The sequence below is a fragment of the Delphinapterus leucas genome, chromosome 20 (genome assembly GCF_059928025.1).
Source record: "Delphinapterus leucas isolate spDelLeu-1000000601 "Yukka" chromosome 20, BTC_Dleu_Yukka2, whole genome shotgun sequence".
Lineage (NCBI taxonomy): Eukaryota > Metazoa > Chordata > Mammalia > Artiodactyla > Monodontidae > Delphinapterus > Delphinapterus leucas.
In genome coordinates, this window is record NC_143148.1 from 46,699,423 (window position 1) to 46,712,314 (window position 12,892).

The following is a 12,892-nucleotide window of genomic DNA, read 5'->3' on the forward strand; positions in this document are numbered from 1 at the left end:
TCTGTGACATTGACTGCTGCCATCATTGTTACTTCTTTAGTATTTCAACCTAACAAAAATTCAAAAGCAGCTTTGTAGTCAGGAACGTGCACCTGAACACCTGTAAACTGCAGGGCCCCTAGGTAATAATAACTGCCAAATTCAGGGATCGAACTTTTGAGTTCCACAGTAAGATATAATGCATGTGAAGCTCAGAATCATGTTTCAGACCACTGAACTTACTGAAGTTAAAATACAAATAGCCAAAAAAAAAAAAATACAAATAGCCAGAGACATGATGTAGAAGATTAAGTACTTGGTTCTGTTAACATATTTATCAAAGTCACAAAATATTCCTCATTATTATTCATGCAGATAATTGAGAAAAAAGATAGTATGGAAGTTAACTTTAAATAAAAAATTATTCCTTCCCTTCCTCCCACTCCCCTATACTCTACAAAATGTTTTCCCTGGGACTAAGCCTTGAAAAGGCCACTATATATTAGTTTGACATGCATTACTGTCTGCAATTTAAAAAACTAATTTTGTGGAGGTTGTAATTACATTACAAAAACGTCTGCAGGCATTAATCTAAAAACGGTCAAAAACCTACAGTAAATCTACAATGTATTGTTTTACATTTGACCACTGGTTTGTTTGTGTTACGTAGAAGTCATAGATTTGGTAAAGCACTGTAACAATTCAGGAAGGCATCTAAATCTTTAAATTCTGGATGAATTTTATGTTTGAATCTACAAAATTGCATGAAGGCTAACTCGAGAGACTTCCTATCATTCTAAAATTCCTCACTCTGGACAAATCATTTCTAGGACTCTTTCGTATAAATATCACCCTTTGAAAGCAAATACAATTCCTTTGGTTCCACACTTTATGATCTTAACTACATAGGGCTGATCTCAATTATTCATGGAATATTAAATATGATAGGAAGACAAACCTGAGAGAAGCGTTTACAATACAATAGCATAACTTGCTAAATTCTTTATCAGCATTCTCTGAAAAAAACTTCTCAAGCCTTTCTCCTTTTTATTTTAGCAATGGATTGTGGAAAATGTGCGGTTTTCTCTTGACATGAAAATATTTCATTGCAGTCATCCTGCCTGATGGGTTTAGTATTTTCTGCAAAACTGATACAGGAACTCCTATGCGACTCTCTTCCATCCTGTTGTAAAGGTCAGAAAAAAGCAACAAACTGGGAGGGAAATGGCTTATCGCCAGAGTAGTAATGTCTGAAGGCTTTCAAAGTATGTTGGTTTTTCCCTCCTTCTGACTGTTTATTTCCATTTTCTTCTTACAGCTCACAAAATGTAGAAGTTTGTTGTTATTAACAGTTGCTGTTTGTAGGGTTTTCTTTTTTTTTTCACTCCAGATTGAAGTCCTATCTCTCCTTAGTTTGTTTCTCTACGCGGTGTTTGACTTGCTCAGTTCCTGCCTGATTGCATCAATGAGCTCTTCTTTTAGCTTAGTTAATTCTTTTCTCATTTCATCTAGAATGTCCTGCTTTAGCCTGTCATAGTCCAGTCCCTCTGTCTGGACTCCGTTGGCACTGGGCTGTGACGAGGGCGCAGATTTTGGTCTGGAAATAACAGGTGACTTGCTGCCATTCATTGTATTTGTTCTTTCCCAAGGTTTTCTTGTCGGTTCAGGTGTACTTGTTGAAGAGGCCTTAGAGGTTACAAACTCTGAATTTTCATGTTTGTCCTGTTTTTGTTCTTTTTGTATTGATCCCTTTTCAGCAATTCTCCTCCTCCTGGCCAGCAGGGCACTCACTTCTTCCATTAAACCACTACCCCTAAAGGAAGGGGTCCATTTCCACGACCCGTATCTGTTTTAGATGACGCTGAATTCACACCAATGGTAGTCCCTCCGCTTGGGAAGGAGGTATCCTCCATGCACAACAGTTTCCTAAGTTTTGTTCTAATAATTGCAGCTGCAAGTCCAGTTAAAGGGCGATTGTCTTCAGACAGGGATCCCGAAAAGAATCCAGATGCAGGGAGGGGAGAAGCAGGTGGTGGAGAAGGAGGGGGTATATGATTAAGAGGTGGTGGAGGAGGCAGAGGCGGGGGCCCTGAGGTTGGAAGTGGAGGAGGCAGAAGGGTCCTGGGGAAGGAGGGAGCGCGGCTGATGCCTGGGCAGGACCTGGTGGGAGTGGAGGAGGGGGTGGGGGTGCAGGTGGTCCCAAGACAATGTCCTGCTGGGCTGGAGTCTCGGCCGGCGGAGAGGCTGCCTGCAAGTCTGGCTCAGAAGCAGAGGAGTCGCCTCCACAGAGGCAGGGGCAGCAGCATTTGCCATTCTTGGCTCTCGCTCCCATTCCAGCTGCTCCCTTTCTAGCTGCTCTCGCGGCTCTCGTTCTGGCCTTTCCCAGGCCCGTCTCTCCAGCCCCTCCAGCTCTTGTCTTTCCCTCTCCAGCCTTTCCCTTTCTAACCTCTCCCTCTCCAATCTCTCCCTCTAGCCTGTCCCACTTCAGCTCCTTTTGTTGCTGTTCTTGTAGTTGCCTTCTTTGAATTTCCAATTCTTCTTGTGATGGGCCATTGTGAACCTGGGCAGGTAGCTGTGAATTTTGTCTAGGCAACGTTGGCCCTGTTTCCTGTGATTTCAACACTTCTAAGGCATGCATCATGGCACTTGCGAAGACACTGGCATCTTCTTTGCTGCCAAAGTTGAGACCGTACACCCGTCTAGTGTAGTGTCCCCCCATTGGTGGAACGTCTGTGTTCCTTGATTGTACTTCAGCCCTTTAGGAATGGCACAATTTACCACGACCTGATGGTCCTGAATCTTCCTGCCCACCACTCAATGTGTTGTTCCATGTATGACGATATATATGAACTGTGCTGAACCCAGCTGAACCACCAGCTGGTACCCACTTTTTATTGGCATCATTGTAAACCATCACAGCAGCTCTTGCCTGACAGATACACTTAAAATAATAAGTGAACAGAGTATCATGCCATTCCGTTCTGGTCTGCAGAGTCGCTGCTGAAAAGTCAGCTGATAACCTTATAGGAGTTCCCTTGTGTGTTATTTGTTGCTTTTCCCTTGCTGCTTTTAATATTTCCTCTTTAATTGTTGTCATCCTGGTCACAGTGCAGCGTGGTGTATTCCTCTGTGGGTTTATCCTGTATGAAACTCTCCGTGCTTCCCGGACTTGGGTGATTGTTTCCTTTCCCAGGTTAGGGAAGTTTTCAGCTATTATCTCTTCAAATATTTTCTCAGGCCCTTTCTCTCTCTCTTCTCCTTCTGGGACCCCTATAATGTGAATGTTAGTGTGCTTTATGTTGTTCCGGAGCTCTCCTGAACTGTCCTCATTTCTCTTCATTCTTTTTTCTGCTCCACAGTAGTGACTTCCCCTACTCTGTCTTCCAGCTCACTGATCCATTCTGCTTCATTTACTCTACTGTTGATTCCTTCTAGTGTGTTTTTCATTTCAGTTATTGTACTGTTCAACTGTTAGGTTGTTCTTTATATTTTCTAACTCTTTGTTAAAAAACACTTGTAACTTATCTGTGCGTCCATTTTTCTCCCAAGTTCTTGGATCACCTTTACAATCATTACTCTGAACTCTTTCTCAGGTAGATTGCTTACCTCCACATCACTTAGTTCTTCTGGGGTTTTATCTTGGTCCTTCATCTGAAACACATTCCTCTGCCACCTCATTTTGGGTTAATTACCTTTCTCGACTTTGGAGGAGTAGCTCTCTGTAGGAGACGTCCTGTGTGTCCCAGCAGTGCACTCCTCTCTCGTCACCCAAGGGCCAGGGGCCCCAGGGTAATGTCCGGCCTGCGTTTGAGACAACAGGCTGCTGGATCGTAGTTTTCTTCCTTCTGGTTTCTGCCCCCCAGGGGTGAGGCTGGTCTAGAAGCTTGGGTAGGCTTCCTGGCGGGAAGGGCAGATGCCTGCCCACTGGTGGGTGGAGCTGGGTCCTGGCCCTCTGGTGGGCAGGGCTAGGGGCATGTCTAGAGGCGGCTGTGGGATCAGGAAGTCTCTAGGCAGCCCGTCTGCTAATGGGTGGGGCTGTGTTCCCACCCGGTTAGTTGTTTGGCCTGAGGCGTCTGGCACTGAAGCCTACAGGCTGTTGGGTGGGGCTGGGTCTTGTAGCTAATGATGTCTGCCTCGACGAGAGTTCATGCAGATGAACAATCCCCTTCTGCCACCAGCTTCTATGACCCCAGCATGAGCCACAGCCACCCCCCACCTGCCCGGGAGACCCTCCAAGACCAGCAGGTAGGTCTCGCCCAGGCTCCTATGAGGTTACTGCTTTTGCCCTTGGTCCCGGTGCATGAGATTCTGTGCAATACCTTCAGGAGTTAAGTCTATGTCCCCCACTCCTGTGGAGCTCTGCATTAAGTTAAGCCCTGCTGGTCTTCAAATCCAGATGCTCTGAGGGGCTCTTCTTCCCAACACCAGACCCCCAGGCTGGGAAGCCTGATGGGGGCCTCAGAACTCTCACTCCTGTGGGAAAGCCTCTGCAGTGTTATTATTCTCCAGTGTGTGGGTCACCCACGGGCGGGGGTGGAGGGATGGGGGGGATTTGATTATATTGCGAGTACGCCCCTCCTACCATCTCATTGTGGTCTCTTCTTTATGCCTTTAGATGTAGAAGATGTTTTTTGGTAGGTAGGTTCCAGTCTTTTTTGTAATCAATGGTTGTTCAGCAGTCAGTTGTGATACTGGTGTGTTCATGAGAAGGAGGTAAGCTCAAGGTCCTTCCACTCTGCCATCTTGAAAGCCTCCAACATAGATTTTTTTTTTTTTTTTTTTTTGCAGTATGCGGGCCTCTCACTGTTGTGGCCTCTCCCGTTGCGGAGCACAGGCTCCAGGCGCACAGGCTCAGCGGCCATGGCTCACGGGCCCAGCCGCTTCGCGGCATGTGGGATCTTCCTGGACCAGGGCACGAACCCGTGTCCCCCACATCGGCAGGCGGACTCTCAACAACTGCGCCACCAGGGAAGCCCCAACATAGCTTTTAACGTTTTAACAATTTTGGTTGGGGTAACCTTGGAGAATAAAACATCGGAGTGATTAAGATTTAGACCAGCTAGTCAAAATGCTTTATCATTAATGATCCAAAATATTGATAAGTGGAATGAGTTACTCTAGGGGTAGCAGCACAATTTAGAGTTCATACTGATGATAAGGTTTATGACCTTGATGCTGGATCAGTATATCCCAATAGTATAACTGCTATTAACGGTCTGTTCAGTGATTAGTAAAGTCCTGTTTGATCTGAGTTCAGACTGGAGTAATCCCAGTAGGTTTCTATTCTATATTTCTTGCAGTATGAAAGAACAAGAGAAATAAGGCCTACTTTACAAAATGTCTTCAAACTAATTGATGATATAATCTCAATTCAATTAATTTATACATACCCCACTATAGAACAGGGTTTGTTAGGGTGGTAGAGCCCGGTAATTGTGTAAAACTAAAACCTTTATCCGCAGAGGTTCAAGTCCTTTTCCTACGGAAATATTTATAATCTGCATTCTTTCACTAATTCTACTTTTACTAGCTGCAGCATTCCTCACATTAATGGAACGGAAATTCCTAGGCTATATACAAATCCAGAAAGGGCCACACATCGTCAGCCCTTATGGATTATTATAACCCATTGCTGATACAGTCAGATTATTTATTAAAGAAACAGTATGACCATCAATCTCATCAATTTCTGTATTATCGCACCAAGTCTAGCCTCAAGCCTGGCTCTCACAAGATGAACTCCTGTCCCCCTACCCTTTCCACTAGTTAATATAAACCTAGGTGTACTATTTATACTAGCTATCAAGCCTAGCCATTTTTTCCATCCTCTGATCTGTATGCGTTTTGGATTCAAAATACACAGTCATCGGAGGTTTCCATGCAGTAGCACAGACAATCTCATACGATGTAACAGTAGCAATTATTCTCTTATCAGTTCTAGTGATAAATGATCATTTACACTTTCAGCAGTAATTATTACACAAGAATACCTATGACTAATTTTCCCATCCTGACCCCTAGCCAGAATGTGATTTATCTCTACTCTAGCAGAAACCAACAGAGTCCCATTTGATTTAACCTATATTTGGCTTCAATGTAGAAAATGTAGCAGGCTTATTCACCCTGTTCTTCCTAGCAGAATATGTCAATATCATTATAATAAATATTTTCACAACAATCCTATTTTTAGGAGCATTTAACAACCCCTACATGCTAGAATTCTATACAGCCAATGTCATCATTAAAACACTCCTCCTAACAATCTCCTTTCTATGAATTCAAGCATCCTGCCCACAATTTTGATAAGATCAGCTTATATATCTCATGAAAAAATTTTTACCACTAACATTAGTCTTATGTGTATGAGAAGTTTCACTACCTGTCATCACATCAGGCATCCCACCACAAACATAAGAAATATGTCTGACAAAGAGTTATTTTGATAGAGTTAGTAATAGAGGTTTAAACCCTCTTATTTCTAGAATCATAGAAATTGAACCTACCCTTAAGAATTTTAAATTCTTCATGGTAAAGTCAGCTAACTAACTATTGGGCCCATACCTCAAAAATGTTGGTTTACATCCTTCCAGTACTAATAAACCCTCTTGTGTTTACTATCATTCTACTAACCATTATCTCAGGAATTATAATTGAAATAACAAGCTCAGACAGGTTACTATTATCCCCATTCTAATTAAAAACAAAAATTTAACCCATAAGTGTGAACAATAGCACAAATACCAGTAGAAAATCTAAGGCAACCCAGTTATCTAATACTACTTGGGCTAAGGAATATAGGGATATCTGTTGTGCTGCAGTGCAGTCTTTTTGGCTGTTTGACTAGTGGTGGCTGATAAATTTCTGATCTTTTTGTTTACATACACTCCTGCATTAGGAACCAAGATTCCCAAAAGATTTGCCACTGGTATCTTGACTCTTTAATGAAGGAGTCATTACACAGATTGCTTGACTCTTTAATGAAGAGAGAAAGGAGATTCATTTATTTCCTGATGTATAGACAATGGGATAATGTAATATTCTAATAAATATATACCTTCTATTTGTCAGCTATTAAGACATTTTTCAATTAAGTAAGGGACAGAGGGAGGGGGTCCTGGGGTAAGTATTGCTCAGTCTCTAGGGACTGAAGATAGTATCAGACAAGGAATGGCCACATTAATACGTTGAAGAATTTAAACCTGAAAGATTAGGTCAGAGGGAGGTTGGTCTGGGTGAGTGGTAACATTAGCAACATCTGAAAAGTCAGTGACAGGTATTATGAGGGGCCTATCCCAGTAGCTATGCTTTGTGACAACTTTACTAAAGAATTTTCTTTCCATCTTCAATATTGGGGCAAAAGTATAGCTAGAAGTAGAAGAGTAACTTTCAGTTTTGATAGGGAGACAAACATTTGAATAACAGTTCAATCGAACTAGTAGGATGGGTCTTACAGGCTTGGCCCGGATTCTTGGGTCAGCTGTCCACTCACTGTTGTCATCGTCTTCTCGTCCTGGCTTGATGGTTGTTTTAAGGTGAGTTTCAGGTCAGCAGTCCCCTCTACAGACCAGTCTGATGCAGAGGCCCTTTTTAAGTGAGAAATAAAAATTGGAGAGTTAATTCCCTTCAGTTTTACTGTGCATGAGCCAGTTAAGAGTACCTGATAAGGATCCTTCCTTTTAGGTTTGAGATAGTCCTTTAAATGATATCTTTTCCAGTATGCCCAATCTCCTAGGTGCAGGTCATGGAGCATCTGATCTTCATCCAAAGATAGAACACTGTGATCGGCTTCAGAAGCAAGCTTGGAATATCCTTTTAATAATTCAATTACACTTTACAATAATGTGACATAACAAAGTGGCATCTCGGATGTAGGCAGTAAGTACACAACCTCAGTACATATAAAACCTCAATATCCACGAAGGTATATCATTGAAACTTAATTTTTCTATATAAATTATCTTCATTTTGACCAAACATAGTCAAATTAAGACTAATTTGTTTGAAGAATAAATCTGGTTTCTATACACTTACCCTGATTATTTACATAAGTGTAACTGATCATATAGGCCCTTTGAAATTTGGCTTTATTGCAACTTTTCATAAGGGACCTCAAATTGAACTTTTAAAAGGCCTCTCAAAGCCAGGAAAGCCATGCCATTAGATTCTACCTGCAATACCTACAGATTTAGGTGGATTCCTCTCTAACTATGTTCCAAAATATCTTGAGGTTCTTATTTCTGCCAGGAAGTGGACTTCCTTTTTCACCTGGAAAGGCTGTGAGGAACCTAAGAGATTCTACATTCAGGAGGAATCAGGTAGAGAGAAAAGATAAATGCTTCAGTTCTGCTTACAAAGGAATAATTTACTAAATTGCTGTAAGTCATACTTTGCTTAAGGTGAAAGGTTTCCTTATATCTGGAAAACAAAGGTGAAAAGCCAGTAATATTTCAGACAAAAAATCATAAAAATTATAATCATATTTACAAGCTCATTCAATCCCATATAATTAATTTTTGCTCTGCTTGAGTCCAGTTTTCCCATTAGTTTTGGTGACCTTGCCTGATGATTGAGGATATTTTTTTTAAAGTTTTTGAGGTTTTTGTTAAGGCTTATGTGATTTGTCACGTGAAGTGGGTGCCTTGTTCACTGGACATTGTGGAAAGTATACCCCAAGTGGAAAACACATTTTCCAACAGTTTCCTTGTCATTGTGAGGGCATCAGCCTTGCAGCCAGGGAAGGCCTTAACCCATCAAATAGAAATGGGGTTTGCCAGGAAGCCAGGAAAAGCCAAGCAGCCGTCTTGGTTTCCCATATCCCAGACTGTTTAATTCACAGCTGTTGTTTACCCATCTTAATTTCTCTGATTTAGGAGCAGACTGTTGTCATGTTATAAGGACATCAGGATGGCAAAAGCCTGACAATGAGGTGTTAATTTTTTGTAGACACAGAATGGACTTCACCTACAAGTGCCATCAGCTCTGTTGTTGCCTTTGCATGAAAGAGCAGAGCATCTCCCTAATACTCGGAGGTTCAGTCACTTTAGTGTGAGCCTCGATTTTGATGACAAAGAAACATTCTATGTCAGGACATATAAGATTTTCAGGAATTTCATATAATTTCTGGAACATTTACACTATATACTTATAGACATAAAGAAGGCTTAATGTTGACAATGCTTCCCATGTCAATTATGACCAAATAAGCATAATTAGTTGAATATCTCTCTCTTTGAGACACTTCAGGACAGTATCACTTCATTTTCCATTAACTAAATCCATTTTCTTTCTTCAATCCTCCTTTTACTGAAAACACACATCTTTTTTTTCCTTGAATACTCAAATGTTTACCTTATTATTTCTACTAACTTTAATTACAAATATAATATTTAACCCTTGAAAACCTTAATCCCTAACAAAAACCAAGAAACAGTACATTGTGAACTGTTATACCAGCGTTTCCTGATTGGCAAGCTTATCAACGTATTTCAACAACCTTTAGAAACATACATTTTCTCATAGCATGATTTCTTTTCTCATTGTGGTACAAGACATGTGTCCAATAAACCCAAACATCTTTAGTTTTTCTCTGATAAGACAAAGTAGGTAAATTTAGACATGCTGAGCAATTAATGTATTAGTATTTTTATCTTAATTGGCAATGATCTGGATAGTTAGTGAATTCCCATCATTTAATTTAATTTAGCACAACTCCAAAGTTTCAAGTTACCCAAAATCTGGAGAAACTCTTTTTAGGTATACATACCATAAAGCATAATCATTTTTAAAGAGTTCACCTAAAAGCTTTTATCCCATTTATCTCAATTTTATTACTTATGAAAATACTACCATACTAAGTTAATTTTCTTGTTGACAAATTTTGTAACAGAGGTAGCATGAGCTTATTGACTTTTAGGAAACCTAGGTACCAAATAAAAGTATTATACTTCATACTGATGACCCTAAAGGCATGTTTGTATTAATCAAGTCAACAACTTAAACTTATTTTCATGTACTGAAGATTAATCCTAGATCGCATGCTCCTCTAAAAATTTGGGTTAGCTTTTTGTTACAATTAGAAATATCTGATTTGTAAGTCAATTAAATAGAGCTCTTTTATGAATTCTTTTTTTTTTTTTTTTTCGGTACGCAGGCCTCTCACTGTTGTGGCCTCTCCCGTTGCGGAGCACAGGCTCCGGACGCGCAGGCTCAGCGGCCATGGCTCACGGGCCTAGCCGCTCCGCGGCATGTGGGATCTCTCCGGACCGGGGCACGAACCCGTGTCCCCTGCATCGGCAGGCAGTCTCAACCACTGCGCCACCAGGGAAGCCCTATCAACTCATTTTGATGATATCATCTGGAAGTAGAAACATACTTGTAACGGACATACAGACATACACACATCCAGATAGACACAGATATCTCATAGTTTTCCTGCCTGAGGTTTAAAAAGCCTTTTTATTCCCTTCAGTTTTACATTCCACTAATTGAGCCAAGGCTGTAGTCTCAAACAATGTGGGCTGCGTTAGCACTTCAAGGACATGATAAGAGTCATAATTACAAGTTTTCTCCTAGGAGTACTTTTATTCTTAGAGTCAGAATTTTGAAAAGATGTTGTATCAAGCCAGCTTTCTTTAATTGTGCACACAAAAATCAGTTTTGAATGTCAAAAAAGTTCCATCCTGGCCATTTTTGGATTAGGTAAGTACTTGTAAGTATTAGCTCCATACCAATTGTCGAAGCCAGCTAGAGTGTCAGTGGGCGGATGCCTGCCCGGGAGCTGGTAGGTTTTAGAAGCGCAATTTCACGCTTTCTTCTAGTTTCATTCTATTATAAAGTACACATCTAAAATTAAATTTAAATGTCCAATTTTAAGCCATTTTTTTAAAAAGTCAACAACACAGTTCACTCCAAAATTTCTTCCAGGCCTTCCTGCTTAGAAATTCCCCCAGGTCCTCTCCCTGGAAACTTACCCCTAGGACCTCTTCACCTAGAAAATATACCAGTATCCCCTTAAGACTCCAAGTCTTAAGATAACAGCTCAAATAAAAGTCAAACTGTCACTTAGCACAAGGAGATCCAGATATGAGGAAGAACTCACCAAAGCACCTGAAGGGTGCTTTGAAGCCAGAGGGGCTCAAAGGGCCCAGGCTTGGTCTCCCGAGCACCGGTCCAAAGTAGATCCAGGTGACCTCAGGCGGGTTTTTCTGATATCCTGCTGACTATGCCAAGTAATTTCAGTGAAAATAATCTAAACAATCTAGAATAGGAATAGAAAAGAGTTTTGTTTTATAAAAGAGCCAAACTGAGGACTACAGATCCCAGAAGACAACCTCTCAGGTAACTCTGAGGAACTGCTTCAGAGAAGCATGGTTTTCAGTACAGTTTTATATCTTGTCAGAACAAAGAACATTAAAGCCAGGAATACATTCCTTTAAGGTTTCAAAAATAAATAAATAAAAACGAAAAAGAAAACTACACATGTACACAACAAGTCAGTATGGCCTTGACACCTGGGAAAGAGTCTTATCATTGAAGGGTCTTACCAGAATTGGCATCCCAGGAAGGGAAGCATTTAATCTTTATTTTTAACGTAGACATTCTTTACTTCTGGTCAGTGTGCCCTTTTCTTTAACAATTAAAGCAGGTGAACAGTGTATGTTTGATAGCCCACAAACTGGCTATTTTTAAGTTAGCATAAAATTTGAGTTAAATCATGTATAAGCCAGAATGACTTCCCCGTACCTCAATATGTGAAAATTTCTTTTATCGGTGCAGAATAACACTACCTTCTTACTATTTATGCCCAGCTCATGTACTGCAACACTGTCATTGTCACACACGTTAAACAAAACACCTTTCAACACAACCCTTATCATTACCATCATATTATCACTGGGAGGTCTCCCACCCCATCAGGGTTTTTACCCAAATGAGTAATTATCCAAGAGAAAACAAAAAACAACCACATCCTTCTGCCAACACTAACAGCCATCAGAGTACGACTCAACAGGTATTTCTACTTTCGGCTAACATACTCCATGTTACTAACTATATTCCCTTCAATAAATAACTTAAAAATAAAATGACAATTCAAACATACAAAACAAATAACCTTCCTATCATTACTAATCCTCAATATCCACACTATTACCACCCTTAATACCCATTCTATCAGCGCTGGACGAGGAATTTAGGCTAGTATAGACCAAGAGCTTTCAAAACCCTAAGCAAGTACAATTTACTTAACTCCTGAAAATAAGGATTGCAAGACTCTATCCTACATCAATTGAATGCAAATCAAACACTTCAAGCTAAATCCTTACTACATTGCTGGGCTTCCACCCCACAAAATTTTAGTTAACAGGTAAATTCTCTAGTCAGCTGGCTTGAATCTACTTCTCCCACCATCAAGAAAAAAAGAGGTAGAAGAAGAGCCAGCAGAGCTGAAGCTGCTTTTTTTTTTAATTGAATTTTTTTTTTTTTTTTGCGGTACGTGGGCCTCTCACTGCTGTGGCCTCTACCGTTGCGGAGCACAGGCTCCAGACGCGCAGGCTCAGCGGCCATGGCTCACGGGCCCAGCCGCTCCGCGGCACGTGGGATCCTCCCAGACGGGGGCACGAACCCATGTCCCCTGCATCGGCAGGTGGAGTCTCAACCACTGCGCCAGCAGGGAAGCCCCTAAAATAAATTTTTTTATACATCTTTATTGGAGTATAATTGCTTTACAATGGTGTATTAGTTTCTGCTGTATAACAAAGCGAATCAGCTATACATATACATATGTCCCCATCTCCTCCCTCTTGAGCCTCCCTCCCACCCCTCTAGGTGGTCACAAAGCACCGAGCTGATCTCCCTGTGCTATGCGGCTGCTTCCCACTAGCTAGCTGTTTTACAGTTGGTAGTATATATGTCC

The 12,892-nt window shown here is 41.0% G+C and overlaps 1 protein-coding gene and 1 pseudogene across 2 annotated transcripts in view; one reads left to right on the top strand and one right to left on the bottom strand.

Annotated features, from left to right (window-relative positions):
• ZNF19 (zinc finger protein 19) overlaps positions 1–12,685 on the top strand; it is a 42,791-nt gene extending 30,106 nt beyond the window's left edge. The window contains exons 7-8 of one of the 2 annotated variants that reach the window (XM_022583268.3): positions 4,158–4,224; positions 4,768–12,685. The gene's annotated coding sequence lies outside the window, so the exon portion shown is untranslated. Of the gene's footprint in view, positions 1–4,157 lie in introns of both variants that reach the window. The other variant, XM_089903302.1, reaches the window with a different exon arrangement.
• Positions 160–3,524, bottom strand: LOC111179547 (protein enabled homolog pseudogene; annotated as a pseudogene).
• Positions 12,686–12,892: the final 207 nt, after the last annotated feature.